We start from the raw sequence: 15677 nt of genomic DNA, 5'->3' as shown, positions 1-15677 counted from the left end.
TTATTGCATTTTGCATCGTTACATGTGCTGTGTGAATCTGAAGAGTAATTTATGGATTAGTACGGGACTTATGGGCTAATATCTGATTTGTGGACTTGGTCTGGACTTGGTTGGGATGCATTCTTAATATACAATTACTATTTGATATAAAGCTCTTTTTTATATGTAAAGTGTGGCCCTGGATTTGTTTCTGTAGTCAACCCGGTCAGTCTAACACATTATTGTGAGTTGTCTGAGAACAAAATGTTTGGTATCTTGTAATCTGTAGAGAAAGTAAAACTTTGTGACTGAATGAGGCTTCTGGAATCTGTACAGATATTCTTATCTAGACCATACTACTACTGAGTTAATGCGTTCTAGCCCATTTCTTTAAATACCTCCATCTGTATTGAATCTTTCATGAGTACATATAATTGGGATATAGACAATCCAAAGAAATAAAATAATATATTTCTTCTATCATACCTTATGCAGCAAGATATAATATTAAATCTTAGGGAAAATTTGTAACAACATTTATTATATCAATGACTTTTGAACTTCTATAATTTATTTCCAAGGCTTTCTATGACAGGCAGCAGAAGCTCATATATGAATGAAATGACTACAAGATTATTAAAAAGATAGCTTCTCATTACCATTGCTGTTATTGGGTCTGTTAAGTCTCTTCCAACTCAAAACCATGCTGTATACACTAAAATTGAAACACTGCCCTATCCTCACAATTATTGCTGTTTGAGTCCACTGTGGAAACCACTGTATCAATTCATTTAGTTGATTGCCTTTTTATTTTATTTTCCAATGGCCCTCTAATTTACTGCATATGATATTTTTCTTTAGGGATGAGTCTCTCCTCATAAAATATCCAAAGTAAGTGAGACAAAATCTCACCAACCTTTCTTCTAAGGATTATTCTGTTTGTACTACTTCTGATATAGATTTGTGCATTTTTCTGGCAATCTATGGTAAATTCAATATTCTTTGTCAAAATCAAATTTCAAAGGCAACAATTCTGTTCTTCTTCATCCATCAATCATATTTCACAAGCATATAAAATAATTGAAAATCGTTTTTATCAGATACATCTTAGTCTTCAGTGATATCTTTGTTTTGAGCACTTTCAGATGGTCTTTCTGCAGCAAATTTGCCCCCTTCTACATATTATTTGATTTCTTGGGTCTTTTTCCAGAAGATATTGATTATAAAACTAAGTAAAATGTAACCCTTGATTTCAATATTTTCTTCACTTATCATGACGTTGTTTATTGGTCTAATTGTGGGAAATTTTGTTTTCTCTATGGAGAGTGGCAATCCATACTAACAGCTGGAGTCTAGATCTTAATCATTCAGTGCTTTACGTCCCTCTTTTCTTTCAGGAATAAGATTGTGTCGTCTGCATATTACAGGTTGTTGATGAACTTTTCTCCAATCTTGATGCCACATACTTCTTCATATAGTGTAGCTTCTTGAATTATTTGTTCAACATAGAGACTGAATAAGTATGTTAGATGGAGTCATTTAGAGAAGCAAAGCCAGTGACACCTGTGGGTGTACATATACAGAGAAAAAGAGTTATACCAAGAAATACCTTACAAAGCTGTGTAGTTGTTGTTAAGTGCCATCCAGTCAGCTCTGGCCCAAAGTGGCCCTGCCCACAACAGACTGAAACACTGCCTTGTCCTATGGTCCTGCACCATCTATACAATTCACTATGACCACAGAGAACCTTCCCAGGAGATGCTACTGGTTGCACTAACTCAGAGTGAGTTGCTCAGTGCTCACTAATGGGAAATTTGGGGCAGGTACCCCTTCCTATGTAAAATAAATTCTCCCCATCTTTGTCTCCAATGAGCAGTATTGCTGTACATATGTTTGTTCTGTTAGCAGTCCATAGTACATTCATTATTAAGTAATTAATATTAAACAAGACCTTTCCTAACATGGTGAGAGATAATGATTCAAGAATCTCAAACAGAATAGACTCCAGAAGAAAATCACCATCACACATCATAGTCAAGTTTTTTCACATAAAAGAAAAGGAAATAATCCTATAGGAACATGAGAAAAATAATAATCACCTACAAGAATGAACCAATAAGTATAAGCTCAGAATTTTCTCTGGAAATCATGCAAGCAAAATGGCAATGGAATAACATACACAATGCAGTTTTTAAAAACACTACCAATCAAAAATCCTATATCCCACAACATTTTCCTTCAAAGACAACAGAAAGAAAAGAATATGTTCAGACGATGAAAAACTGAAGGAATTTATAAAAAACAATACCAATCTTTTAAAAAATTTGCTAAAGGGAGTTCTTTGTATAGGAAGTCTTAATATAGTGAAAATGTCAATATTACTGAGAGTGCTCTATAAATTCAGCATATTTCTGATAAAAGTCTTGGAACTATTCTTCAAATATAAAGAAAAATTAATCTGAAACTTCATATGAAAGTCAAGAAAACCAGGTAAAACACTGATGAAAACAAAAACAAAGTGAGAGACTTCTCCCATCTCAATTTGACACCATCTATGTAGCTGTCCTGGTCAAACACCTCGGTATTTATACAGTGATAGATGTGTAGACCAAGGGCTCTGAACAGAGAACATGAAAATAAAAACAAAAATGCCTATGGACACCTGAATTTTTATAAAGCACTAAAACACATTAAATGAGGATGAGGAAATCTTTTCAATAAAGGGTGCTGGAAAAATTGACTCTCCACCTGCAAGAAAATGAAACAGATTCCATATCTCAATATTTTAAAACTCAAGATGGATTAAATTCCTAAGTATAAACTCAAGAACCAAAATATATAATGATCACAGTGAAAACACCGATAAAACATAAGTGTCTTAACGCCAAGCATAAATACACTGCCAAATATAATGGAAAATACTCTCACTAGAGAAGACAAAATAGAGGAGTGGGACCTCTTTTTAAAAATTACATTTATGTACATCCAAAGACTTCATTAAAAGAATAAATTAGGATTAACAGATTGGGTAGATATCTTCTGATAGATAAAGGGCTAATGTCAAAAATCTACTGAAAACTATAGCAATACAGAGTGGGCTGCTGCCTTGCTTGACCACCTTGCCTTTCAACCACAGGTCCCTTTACAAATTCTCAACAACCCTAGACCCCCTAATATACAATTACTCTCTCGTACACACATCTGAGTGTCTCTGGATTTGGTTCTGTACTCAACCCAGACTAACACATCAATCATTCGGCATAAGGGAAATGCAAATTAAAACAACTACGAGATGCTTACCCAACACCCTCAAAGATAACCCAATTCAAAAAAATCAGAAAGCAACAAGTGGTGTTGCAGGTGGTGGGGTGAGATAGGAACTCTCATCCACTGCTGGTAGACCTGTACGTGTGCATATCTGTGGTGGAAATCTAGCTACCATGTGACCCAACAACCCCCCTACTGAATATATGCCTAGAAGAGGTAACAGACCACAGTCAGACATCTGCATTCCAGTGTTCATCGAGGCACAGTGCACAATCGCAAAGAGTTGGAAACAACCTGAATTCCCATCAGCTGATTAATGGATGAGCAAACCGTGGTACAGTTCCTCACTGACCCATAGCGCTATGGATGGATGGATGGGTTGTCATGAGAGATATACAAGTCCCCAATAAAATGATTTAAATGAAAAAAAAAGAATCCTCTGGTACTTACATACAATGGCGTACTATGTATCCCTAAAAAGCAGAGATGAATATATGAAGCACATCTTCACATTGGAAGAGTTGGAGGAAATTATGCTAAGTGAAGTAAGCCAAGTACAAAAGGACAAGTACAGCATGAGTCCACTGACTTAAGCTAAAAAGCACAAAGAGCAGAGTGGATTCCCTGGGAAGAGGCTCAGGCACTCTGGCTGGGGTCAGTCCCAACCCAGGGATGCTTATGGCAGCCAATTGAAAAGGAGGGGAAAAGAAGAAAGAGATGGAGACAGTTGGGGAAGAGGACACAAACCCACCCATGGGGAGGGTACTGTTTACGTCTCCACAGGAAAGGGAGAGAGGAACCAGACCATAACTTGGCATGCCAAACTTTCATACCAGAATGAAGCCGCGAACTAACAGAGAGATCTGTAGGGCTGCCCCCAATCCCAGCTACGTCTCCCCCTCCCCAGAAGATTACTACAGAGAACAGGACTGAACATACAGCCAGGGGAGAGTGATGGGTCTGCCCAGACCACATGGGAGCAAATTAAGAGGGAAAGAGAGCGAGAGAGAGAGAATACCGCATCCTGGTGCATTAAGCCCCAAGGAGGACGCTCCTGCTTGGAGCTGACAAGGCACAGAGATGACCATAGGGCTGACCCCACCATGAGACACAACATCCTCTCACTGACCCACAGCATTATGGATGACAGCACTGGAGACACAGTGTGAGCATTGTGCCGGTCTGACACACACACACCCTACACCCCCACACATATATTCACACAGGGAAAAATGTGAAGGGAGTGCAACAGAGCAACAAAGGGAGCAAACCAATGAAGTCCCTGAGGAATTCTGAAAATAGACTTCAGATTAGGGGAGCAGAGATTGGCGCCTCATCAGACTTGGTCAGAAAACATACATAAAGGTCAGAAGAAAGACCTGGGTATTTATAAGCCTCTCTTCTTCTTCTTCTTCTTCTTCTTCTTCTTCTTCTTCTTCTTCTTCTTCTTCTTCTTCTTCTTCTTCTTCTTCTCTCTTGTGTCTATCTATATAAGATAGGCAACAGAAACAATGCCAAGTAAAAAACAACGGGATCGACAGTGATGGGGAGACAGGGGAGAGGAGGAGCTGGGGGAAAGGAAAGGGTAATAACAAACCCAGGGACAAGGGAACAACAAGTGACCTAAAATTGATGGTGAGCAAGGTGTACAATGCCTGGTGGGGTTTGATCAAGTGCAATATAGCCTAGAGGAATTACTGAGAGCTGAAAGAAAGTCAAACATGATAGTGGGATAGGAGGAAAGTAAAAGGAAATAACTAGGAGGCAAAAGACGTTTATAGAGGTATAAATAGAGACATGTATATATATATACATGGATATATAAGAATAGGGATATAGGTCTATGCACATGTAGTTTTATGTTAAATATCAAGGTTTCAGACAGACATTGGGCCTCTACACAAGCCCTTCCTCAAGGCAAGAACACTTTGTTCTAATAACTTGGTATTCTGTGATCACCTTCCCAACACGATCTCTGAAGTCCAAATGGGTGCATAAAGAAATGTGATTAAGGAAGTTGATGGTGTCCAACTATTAGAAGATATAACATCTAGGGTCTTAAAGGCTTGAAGTTTTGAAGTAAGTGGTCATCTAATAGGGAAGCAACAAAGCCCACGTGGAAGAAGCAGACCAGTCAGAGTGGTCACGAGGTATTCACGGGATCAGGTATCAGACATCAGAAGTCCCAAAACAATCATATCAATGTAAACAAGGAGGGTCAAAGTGGAGACCTAAATTCCCTCAATAGACAATTGGACATCAGTCACAGAAGGGTCACAGGGAAGGGACGGACCAGTCAGGTTGCAGAATAGCACGGACGAAACACACAATACTTCTTTAGTTCTTTAATGATTCCTACCCCCAACTATCATGACCCCAGTTCTACTGTGCAAACCTGGCTAGACCAGAGCATGTACACTGGTATGTCAGAGCTCTTGACACACAGAACCCAGCACAGATAAACCCCTCAGGAACTATAATGGGAAAAGTGATACCATAAAGGTAGGTGATGATGGATGGAAGAGGGGGAGAAAGGGGAAACTGATCACAATGATCATCATATGGCCTCTCCTCTCCTTAGGGGGATGAACAACAGAAATGTGGGTGAAGAAAGACAGTGGATAGTGTGAGATATGTAAATAATAATAATTCATCATGGGGTCATGAGGATGGGGGTGGGGGAGAGGAGCTGATACCAAGGGCTCAAGTAGAAAAAACTGTTTTGAAAATTATGATAGCAACATATGTACAAATGTGCTTGATACAAATTGATGTATTGATTGTTATAAAAGCTGTAAGAACCCCCAAAAAAATTATAAAAAAGAAAATAATCAACACTTTATCTCCCCATATTCTTTCCAGAAAACAACCCAGAAACTGCATGGCCATATCTGACCTCGGCTAACCAAAGAAGGAAGACTGCCATGAGCCAGAGGTTAGACAGGCATCCATTCTTCACATTTATGATTTTTTTCTCTAGTAACCCACTACTGGTACCATATTCCATTAGGTCAGGTTAACTAGAGAAACAAATCCAGGAACATTCATATATGTATAATAAAGACTTTATATCAAGAAATAATTATACATCAATAAAACATTCCAACCCAGTCCAGATCAAGTCCATTAGTTTGATATTAGCCCATGATTCTTCTCCTGACTCACACAGCACATGCAATGATGCCAAAAGTAGGACGATCAAAGGCCTGGGGGTGGAAAGTCCCATGGGTCCAATGACAGTGGACGGATCTCCAGGGTTCTGGCTGCCATCAGCATGGCTTCATGTGCCTTGTCAACAGGAAGGTGAAGCATGGAGGAAGAGAAGGCCCAGAATTCTCATGAGAGGGCCCACAAGGAAGGATCACCAGACCTTCCTGGTTGACAGAGTAGACGCCACCCCTTCGTTCCTATTTATCATGTTGACATGAAATTATGTAATAATCGCAATTGTGCATCTCTAAAAAATGACAATGCCAAACATTTCATAACATGGAGAAATCTGGAAGATCATATGTATGCACAGCAAAGGCCATCAATCCCCAAAAGACAAGTACTACCTGACACCACTATTAAAAAAGAAAAGTGGTTTTCAAATAGAAGCAAACTTTAAAGGCTATGGTGAGATGAGGTGGAGGTGGGGCTGGGGAGAGCGTCTCAGAGGAGACTGGGACAGGGCTAGAGGGAAGATGGGCCGGGAGAAGAGAAAAAAAGGCAGTAACGTTCTTAAAAGAGAGAAAAATACACACCCAGTGACAGGTTGAGGGCAGGTAAAACATTCGTTCCACGGGGCTTTTAAATGATTCATCTTTTATCACCCAAAAAAGAGAAAGAAAGAAATTGGGAAAGACGTTACAAAGTCAAGAATTAAAATGAATAAAATTTCCAAATGAAAAATAATGGAGAAAATCAATTTTTGGAATAAAATTAACTCTAGTCAAAATAACCAAAAGAAAACATTTGACTTGCCATATTCAATAAATATTAGTGAATTAATAAACAGCTATAAGAAATAGCTAAAACATCATTTTAACCCTGCAGATATTTAAAGATTGTAAAACTCCATCATATAAAAGAATCCAGCTCTCTCAAAGATAAGTGTCTACCACGTCATCTTGTGTCATGAATATGATATAAAAGCACATAGCAATGTGGAGTTTTCCAAAAGGGTTGCACATACGTCATTATAATCAGTTGTAGCGTCACTCTATATTATTTAGGTAGTTCATCTGTTTCAGTCTTCTTACAAGGAGATTTCTGGTGGAAGACCTCACTTACACCCATCATGGTAACTTTGGAATATAAGACATGAACTACCCTGAAGATAAGGGCACTACAGCAAAGAGTGGCAAAGAAATCAGATGTTGTCCAGTTATCAACTGGAAAAGTATCTTGGATCTGAAAGGCTTGTATTTAAACCAGCAGCTATCTAACTGAGGCGTCAACTAAGTCCACATGGAAGAAGCACACCAGCCTGTGATCCAAAGATGATGATAAAATATAACGAAGGGATGGACATCAGAGCTTACTGCATTTGTAGAAGGCTATGGAAGACAGCAAGAACTACAAATCCATCTGCAGAGTATTGAGTCAGATTAAACCTCTTGCAGCTCCCCACTCATCATAGGTGAGAGACTCAAATAGCTTTACTATCAGACAGAGATTGTTGTAAACTTGATGATGGAGGGTTAAGCCGTGGCATAGTAGGATACTTGGTCAGGGGACCTCTCTCTTTACCCAACTCGAATTTGCTCTCTAGGCTCAAATATTTCTCTATTTTTTTTGCCTGAAAACATCTCTGGCTTTAAATATGCTGATTGCGGCCTTTTCTTTCTCTTTATTTCTATCTCTATATTATGATTGCTGTTGTTTTCTTCTTTCTGTTTTATTTTGGTTTTGTATTTTTATTGTTTCTGTTAGGTTTCCCACTTTATGAAGTACAGACGGAGTGGATGTATAGAGACAATACTGATGCACCGGGGTTTATCAGGAAAGATGAGGATGTGGAGGGTAATTGGGAGCAATCAATGAATGCAGGAGAGGGGCGGGAGCATTAGAACTGACTGTGATGATATGTATGCATTTCTTTTTAAATTGATTAACTATCAAAGTATATGATATGTGAATATTATATCAAGAAAAGTAATTAAGAAAGAAACCAAACTTGACCTATGGTTTCCATGGGTGAAGGAGGAAGAGTTTTTGATTAGAAGGCATTGAATTTATATCAATAGTAGTGGAACAACTTGGAGAGGAAAGAGTATATGTATAGAAGGTGTTGAATCAGAGAATGTTTCTTGTGTATATTTTTGCCACAATTTAAAACTAATCACATGAATAACAATGAGTACAAGGAAGAAAAATATATTCTTAGTAAACTCATAAGGACTGTCTAGTTATGAATCCATCTAAACTCTAAATATTGTAATATCAGCCTAAATATTATGCTGTGTTCATGAGTTTCAAAAAGATTTCTATACTGATATTATCCATCGAAACTGAAACCAATATTTTATATTTCTATTATTCTCACCAAACACACAGCAAACAATGAGCCCACAAATTTATCATCTTCCTAATTTATTATCTTCAATCAAATGTTCACTTAAGTCATTGTCTTCAAACTCAAACTTTATATAAATTTAAACTGATACCTTTCAGATACGCTAAAAGCATTGAATTATCTTTCCTTCTGTCAGCTTTCTTCTCCTTTGGGAATAAATTTCATAAAGAGAGAGAGAAAACAAAATGCCCTGAACTTAGTTATATCAGCACTATTCATCTACTCTTAAAAACTGATGGATGGTATGAGCCAAGATCTTGTTATTTTACAAGAAATATTATTACCTGACTTGGCCTGCTTATGAAGTAGGAGAGATGCAGTCTTTGCTCAGCAATTTGCAATCTACTTGGATGTGATAAGACTTGGAATTATAGCCATCAAGTGTTTCTAAATCAAAAAGGTCAGATTTAAAAGACCCTGACTCAAAGTGACAATAACAATATGAGTGAATTTTCTATACATGACTGACATATTCAATTCTCCACCCAAGAGAGAGAAATGATGTATATGTGTTCTTCTCATAGTCTGATATACAAGTATCATCATAGCAAGGGTAGGTCCGTGGAGCCTGTGAGTATTGCAGTTCACATGCTCAGTTGCTATTTAGAAATTTAGTGTTCAAATGCACCCAGAGGCATCTTGGAAGAAAGACCTGGAAATCTGTTTCCATTTGAGTACTATCATTGACGATTCTAAGGCATCAAATTTTAGTCTGAAGCACATAGCATAGTAATGAGCCAGAAAATGATTTAACAGCAACTGGTTTAATGGCAGGTTCAATCATCCACTAGAGCAGAATCAAAATTTGAATTTTATAAAATACCAGAAAATGTGTTAGAATATATATGTATATTTTTGGAATTTTTATACTTACATATAGACCTCAGATCTACATAAGTTTATCAGAAATTAAGTCTAGTTCATACTGAGATAATTTCCACAAATCACTATTTTTCTTATGAATATTAATATGCATTTTGATCATAGTGCTTATATACAAAGATAATAAAAATAACACTATTATCCTTCAGGAATTTTATTTAGAACACTAATAGAAGAAAAGTAGCTAATCTATAAGTCCAGACCTTCTAAAAGGAGGTGCCACCGCATCAGACCCTACCAGAACATGTTCCTCAGGGGCAGCCCACGGACCTGGAGCTATTCATGGGTGACTTTTTGTTTTGTTTTCTCTTGTTTCATTGCCTAGCTACATAAGCTAGGCAGGATAAACAATCCCCACGAGAAAACAACAGGAATGATGCTTCCAGGGAACACATGGGAGAGAAGTGGGAAATGGAGGGAGGAGCTATCAAACACAGGGACAAAGCAGCAACAAGAGATCTGAAATCAATGGCAAGGATGGCATAGAATGGCTGGTGGAGTTTGATAAAGTGTAATGTAGCCAAGAGGAAGTACAGGGAGATAAATGAAGGTCGAACATGATAGTGGGACAAGAGGAAAGTAAAAGGAAATAGAGGAAAGAACTAGAAGGCAAAAGACATTTATAGAGGAATAAACATAAGCATGTGCATATGTAAATATATTCATATATGATGATAGGGTATAGGTCTCTGTACATATATTTAATTTGTAAGTATTAAGGTAGCAGATGGGTTTGGGCCTCTACTCAAGCCCTCCCTCAACACAAGAACACTTTAGTCTAATAACCTGGCCTTCTGTGATACTCACCTTCCCAACAGGATGGCTGAAGCCAAAAGAGGTGCCTAAGTTAATGTGGTGAAACAAGCTGATGATGCCCGGCTATTACAAGATAAAGTGTTGGAGGTCCTAATGGCTTGAAGTTAAACAAGTGGCATCTAGCACGGAAGCAACAAAGCTCACATGGAAGGAGCACACCAACCCATGTGATCACTAAGTGTTGATAGGATCAGGTATCAGGAGTCCCAAAACAACGATTTTGATGTGAAGTGGGGGGGTGGTGAGTTTGAATGGAGATTCAAGCCCATCTGTAGACAATTGGACATCATCTCAAAGAAAGGTCACAAAGAAGGGACAAACCAGTGAGGGTGCAGTATAGCACTGATGAAACATTCAACTTTCCTCTAGTTCTTTAATGATTCCTTCCCCAAACTATCAGGACCCCAGTTCTATGTTACAAATCTGACTAGACCAGAGCATGTACACTGGTACAAATAAGACATCTTGACACACAGAATACAGGACATATAAACCCCTCAGGAACAATAATGGGAGTAGTGATACCATGGGGATAAGGAAAAGAAAGGAAAGAAAGGGGAAACTGAGTGTAATGCTCCACATATACCCCCTCCCCACTACCAAGGGGAAAAACAACAGAAATGTTGGTGAAGGGAGACCATGGATAGTGTATGATATGAAAATTTTAAAAATTTAATTATCAAGGATTCACAAGGGTGGGATAGTGGGGGAGGAAGGGGGCAAAAAAGAAGGTGATACCAAGGGCTCAAGTAGAAATAAAATGTCTTAGAAATTTTGATGGCAACATATGTACAAATGCCCTTGATACAATTGATGCATGAATTGTTATAAGACCTGTAAGAGCCCCCAATAAAATGATTTAAAAATAAAATAAAATGAGATGCCTGACAAACTTATGTTGACACTACTAAAAAAATTCCCTGGTCATTATCCCATTAAAGTTTAAAGAATTCAAAGTATAAACGACTACCCATTTGGTGATTCTGTGACAGCTGGCACGTTGCTATGATGCTGGGAGCTATGTCATTGCATCATCATTTCCAACGGGGTAACCTCTGCTGGATGGGTTTCAGCAGAACTTCCAGACTGAGATGAAGAAGAAAGTCCTGGAGATTTACTTATGGAAATTAGTCAATGAAAATCATGGATCACAAAAGACCACTGCTTGCTTTAGACATGTTATCGGGGTTGAGGGGGAATCTATCCTTTCAGCTGAGCGCATTAACCATTTGTACCACCCAGGCACTCCTATATAAGTGAAAACTTGGGTAATTTTTAAACAAGGAACAATGGGGAGTGGAGGAGGATAAAAACATCATGTCTGGTAACCTAGAGGCAACATAGACTGGTACACTAGCCACAATGATGGATGCAAACACTGGATTGTGAGGATAATAGAGGACTAGTTATTGCTTAGCTCTGTTGTACACCTTGCCAGGAGTCAGAATTTAGTGGATGCCCACTACCATCTGAAGTTCATGTGAAGATTTCCTGAAGAGTATTCTCCTCTCCTTGCTCTGTGGAGAAGTGAGGTGGATACATTATCCAAGGATTATAAATGCTAAAATCCAAATCCAGATGAGGGACTGGTATGTCTACAGATACAGTAACCTAGGGTCATGGCAGGGGAGGTTGAGGGCATATGAGGAGCTAACAACAAGGAACACAAGAAGAAAATGATCTGAAATATATTGTGGTAATGATTGCACAACTCTTCTTAATATGATTAAATTGTGAATTTATATGTAAATTTTATGACTAAGCTATGTTTTAACTGATAAAAAAGGAATACATTCAACAAAACTACAGCTGTAAATAGAGACACTGATCCAGACAGTGTTGGAAGTGTTATATGCAAAATACGGCATACAGAGTGCTTCTTTTCAGAACTTCAAATAGTCTACTCTGTATGTCAAAACCAATCTGCCCTCAAAAATAAGATATTGCGGTTTTATATTGGTAATGCTATTTATTGAAGAGGATAGTTGCAACATAGGTGCTGAAGCATTTATTAAATTTTTCCCTGAAATATTTTATCATACATGTTCAAAAATTTTTGCCCATTTCCCTAGAGTCCCCAGGTCCTCTACCTCAACCTGAGATCAGGAACAAGCTATTGGTATGGATAAAACAGATCAAAGTTCCCTCCCTAGCCTGTACCATGAAGACCCTAGTTCCTGGTCAGACCACGATGAGAAAAGTAATCTTGAATAGGATGTGAACTGAACTTCCCAATACCCATAGAACTGACTGAAAAACTCTGACCTCAGACAGAAACTTTGTCCAGGGGTGAAGAAGGAACATTTGCCAGAGAATGTTCAAAGACAGTGATGGAAGAAAAATAGAACTAATTTCTGATTATTTCTCCAGTGTCTTCATCCTATTCAATAAAACAGTAATATGCTCTGAGTAAAAACAAGTGCATGTTTCGCTAATCTTGTAGAGTCTCCACTTTGTGGCTGATTTATTTATTAATTTATGATCATTAAATATAATCATCATAAATTTATAGGCTTCTGAGAAACTGATTTCTGCAGACAATATTAGGATAACTTTTTTGTTTTGTTTTGTTTTCATTTTATTGGGGACTCTTACAACTCTTGTCACAATCCATACATTGTTTGCATCGGGTAAATTTATACATACGTTGCCTTCGTTGTTTCTAGACATTTACTTTCTATTGAGCCCTTGGTATCAGCTCCTCTTTCCCCCCATAACACCTAGATAGATTGCACATTATTATTTTCATATCTCACACCGACCGCTGGCTCCCTTCCCCCATGTTTTCTGGTGTTCTTCCCCATAGAGAGGAGTGTATGGTTATGTGTCGATCATTGCAATCGGTTCCCTCTTTATCCCTTCCTCTTCCCCTATTCCCCCTACCCTTCTGGGATCACTATTCCTACTCCTGTTCCTGGATTCTGTGTGTCCTGAGTTTCCATCTCCTTCTATTCCTGTGTGCATGCTCCAGTCTAATCTGATTTGAGAAGCAGTATTGGGGTCATGGTAGTGGGGTATGAAGAAGCTCCAAGGAACAAGAGGAATATAGTGTGTTTCATCAATGCTTTACTGCACCCTGGTTGACTTATCCCCTCCCTGTGGTCCCTCTGTGGTGAGATTGTTCCATTGTCTACAGATAGGCTTTGAAAGCCCCAGAGATCTAAATCCATATACCAGGGTCATGATTTGTTGTTGTTGTTGTTTTTATTTCCAATCAAGTAATGCTCCATGCCTGTTTCACAAAGCCTTTAAATTGTCTCCTCTTTTACCCTTGCTCTGAGACAATATCAGAAGAGACAAGTCCCTGACTGGAAAAGGCCGCCAGGCTTGGTAAAATAGAGGGGCAGTGAAAAGGATGAAGATCGTCATCCAGAGGGCCTATTACAGAGGCAGCAGCCATAAGATGGAACCAGACAGTGAATGCGAGGAGAGCACAGGACGGAGCAGTGTTTTGTGCTGTTGTTCGCAGAGTCTCTCTGAGTCAGAACCAAGTCAATGCCCCCAAACAATAATAGTTGATGAAGAAATGATTTCTGCCATAGCATAGTGTTTGTCTTTTTTCCAACATTTAATTGTGAGTTAGGTGGGAGTTTACATATCAGATCATATCCTTACCTTCAACACCTTAAACAACGTGTCTAACCTCCCAGTGGCTTGCTGGTTCCTCCCCCCACGCTATTTCCTCAGCTCCCTCTTGCAGAATCATACCTTCCTAGCCTATTCCTTAGTCTCCTCTTCTCTTGAACTCTTGAACCATCTAGTCTGTTTCTTTTGACATGAAGCCATGTCCTTGATTTTTTAAAATCACAGTGGTCTCATATGATAGTTACTCTTTTATGTTAGTCAAACAACTCTGCACAATGTCCTTTGAACCCACCCATGTCATGAGGGGATTCATGGTTTGATCATTATTCTTGAAGGACGCTTAGTTTTCCATTGTGTATGTGCCTACGTGTATTTACCTGTTCTCCACAGATGGGCAGTGAGGGAGCCTCCGTCTCCCTGTCATTATGAACAGTGCTGCCATGAACACGGGATACGTCGGCTCGTGCTGTGTTCCTGATTTTTGTAGAGTACATGCACGCAGCCCTGTTCCTACAGAAAGCGCTCCGCTGCTTTCGCCCGCGGTGACTGAAGGCCACCACCCCCCCTCCAGCATGGTGGTTTTCGGTTGTATTGGTCTTTGTTATCAATGCTGGGTGAGGTGGTATCTCACCATTATCTAGGTTTGCATCCTTCAGACGGTTAGTGATCTCTTCATCCCATCATGTTTGTTTGGCAAACTGTCTGTTCGTGGCCTTTTCCTTTTTTCAATTGGTTTATTTGTCTTTTTCCTTACTGAGATGCTAATATTTCTTGTATGCTTTAGAGACCAGTCTTCTCTGTGATATACCATTGCCAAAATCCCCCCGCCCCCCTCATTCTATTGGTTCTCTTTTTGCTTTTTTTGGTGAAATCTTTTAAGGTACTTCGATTCCTTAGTTTTAGGAGGTCGTGGCCCTTCCTCTACTCTGTTCTGCTGTGTACATGCTTTTAATTACATTTGATAGGGGATTTATGCCAGGGATTAGGGCCCTTAGTTTTCCCCTATTTTTTCATTGGCGGTCTTTATTGTTTTAGGGTTTACATTTAGGTCTTTACTCTATCTTGAATTTCTTTTTGTAATGGAGTGAAGCTTTGGTCCTGATTCACCCATCTACAAGTGGAAATATATTTTTCCAGCCCTATATGTTGAAAACACTCTCTCTTCCCCATTTAGTGTGTTTCAATCATTTGTCAGAAATTAGTTGTCTGAGGTTCTGTGAGGGCAATAAATGTACAAATGTGCTTTACACAATTGATGTATGTATCGATTGTGATGAGAGTTGTATGAGCCCCTAATAAAATGATTTTTTTAAAGAATGAATTTTCATTCATTCTTATTTGTATTGTTTAACTTGACTTAAAGTGATATTTCCTTCTCCTGATTTAAAAAATCAACACAGCTGCACAGCTGTTGAGCAAACCAGAAACCTATAGATTAGTGACTACAAATCAGAATGAGAAGCCCAAATGTGTTCCAAACCAAACACAGGACAACAACACAATCCTGACATTCTGGGTCACTGGGCCTGGGATGTAGCCTAAGGACCTGCATTTCACAAGATCTCTCCAGATGTTTCTAATGTGCAGC

The sequence above is a fragment of the Tenrec ecaudatus genome, chromosome 11, assembly GCF_050624435.1.
Source record: "Tenrec ecaudatus isolate mTenEca1 chromosome 11, mTenEca1.hap1, whole genome shotgun sequence".
Lineage (NCBI taxonomy): Eukaryota > Metazoa > Chordata > Mammalia > Afrosoricida > Tenrecidae > Tenrec > Tenrec ecaudatus.
This window is presented reverse-complemented; position numbering follows the sequence as displayed.